The sequence below is a fragment of the Penaeus vannamei genome, chromosome 33 (genome assembly GCF_042767895.1).
Source record: "Penaeus vannamei isolate JL-2024 chromosome 33, ASM4276789v1, whole genome shotgun sequence".
In the NCBI taxonomy this organism is placed as follows: domain Eukaryota; kingdom Metazoa; phylum Arthropoda; class Malacostraca; order Decapoda; family Penaeidae; genus Penaeus; species Penaeus vannamei.
This window is the reverse complement of record NC_091581.1, coordinates 22,276,381-22,278,880: the sequence shown is the minus strand read 5'-3', so window position 1 is coordinate 22,278,880 and position 2,500 is coordinate 22,276,381.

The following is a 2,500-nucleotide window of genomic DNA, read 5'->3' as shown; positions in this document are numbered from 1 at the left end:
TCTGCAAGCATTCCTTCAGAAAAAAAAACAATAAGACTTTGTGGACATATTTTCCTTCCTTTGTTGCAATGCTCAAGAAGCTTTAATGAGACTCGCTAAGAATCCAGAAAATGTGTTCGGGCTTAAGAGTCTAAAACTCATGAAGGAGGGCATGCATTTGCACTACAGAATGCATGTCTTTCTTCCCTGTTTTATTTCCTCCGTGACTAACTCTTAATGTTATATCATACAAGAATGATGAAGAGGTATTGTGGAGAATTAGTTTTCTATTTTTCTCCTTTGTTATTCCTACATTATTTAAGAGTGAAGAAAACCGGTTTAAATATAGCTTGCATCTCCAAAACTTTTAGAAATAGCATTTTAAACAATGGTACTATTTTATTGAAATAAGGTTAAATTTGTGGCATATAATTACCTTAGTATGAAACATTCGCTGAAGTTTAGTATTTATGTCTGAGGTCATTGACTGTGTCACACACTTCAATTAATGAAAATCAGTTATCGTATCAATACATGGTACGTAGGAGTCTGACACCGCTGGAACAGGTCAAAGAACGGCTTATTAGGTTTATGGCTGATTGTTTGTAAAAGGCTTCTTCCCAACTTGCCGAGCTCTGAGAAAGCTGATTGCACCTTCATTAACTGCAATTCTCAATTCCCGAAGGGATACGAGCATGCTGAGATAAGTAATGTGAGGAGTTGTTTCAGGTTGTTGGACGTAGAGAGTTAGTCTGGCGGTACAAGAGTAATCTCTTGGTATTTGATATTGGTACATAATATACAGGACTAAGCTTCGCAGCTTCAAGATCCTGGTATTGAGACAGCAAAATCTGGACTCATAGTCTTGACTCGAGTTGGCACGACCATGTGTCCAAACAGCTTCTTCACTTTTTCTTCAAACTACCCAAGATCGCCAGTTTGGCTCGTACAAAATCGGCCTACCTCCCCGAAGACAATCCTGACCATCAGGTGGTCTCTTCCAGGAAGAATCCGAAGAGGAGGAGGTCTCTAAGAGGATCTCGCAAGCACCTATGAAAGTGGATCGAGATGGACTGGACTCCCTTGTGGTGCTTCGCTAAGAAGGTTCCTCACGGCTAGAAAGTAATGGTAGCTTCGAAAATATATTATTGTCAGTATTACCCCCCTGATAAGGAATATTATATTTACAGTTATTTTTGAAGTACTGTTTCTTGTTTGTTATGCTTCGAATTCTAAAATTTATGTTGCTAACATTAACCATCGCCTCAATATTATTTATATGATGGTTTCTGGTTCGCAAATACCATATATGAAATATCAGACAGCGAAATAAATATTCAATAGAAAAAATAAGATAAGTAAATGAAAAGAAAAGAATGATCAAACGTTACTCACTGCCAATCTCTTAGCTTGGTCAGTGAAGTGTATATATGAATGCCCCGCTTGACTTGGAAAATCATGTCAGTGTTGAATATTTTCATAGTTCTATTTCCCATTATGCCCGCAATAAAATATGGCATTAATGTACATGGATTGACAGTGTGTGTGTGTGCGTCCGTGTGTATGTGTGTGTGTGTGTGTGTGCAGATATAGATATGGAAAAATGCGCGGACACACACAGACATACCCCCACACACACACATACACACACACACACACATACACACACACACACTCACACGCATATGTACACACAGTTTGTGTATATGTATGTACAAACACACACTGATAAATTTAGAACTTGAAATCACGAATAGAAGTAACGGTACAACACAAATATAGAAGAAGAAAGAAAGAAAAACAAAAAACAATTAGTGAATCTGGTAATTACTGTCAAGATATAGTATATTATGGAGTTTAGTTGCATCTGGCTATTGTTAAGCCCGGATTTCCTCTCCCGATATTAGGAGAGCTCGACTGTTGGCGGACGTGAACAGAATCTCAAGGCCATTGTGACTTGAACGATATTTTGTGTGTGTTTGTGTTGGTGGATAGGAGTGGGACAAGTCTGTTCATATGTTCAAAACGTACACATACGTACATACACACACACACACGCACACACACACACACACACACACACACACACACACACACACACACACACACACACACACACACACACACACACACACACACACACACACACACACACACACACACACACACACACACACACACACACACACACACACACACACACACACAACCAACACACACACACACAAACACAACAACCAACACACACACACACAAACACAACAACCAACACACACACACACAAACACAACAACCAACACACACACACACACACACTCACATAAATATATATATATATATATATATATATATATATATATATATATATATATATATATATATATATATATATATATATGCGTATATACATATATAACCAGCATATGCTTCCACCTTCTGTGTATATGCATTTGTAATGAATGTACACAACTGCTGTGGCTTTGTCACGATTCCAAGCTTGTGACTGCAATGCCATCTGCTT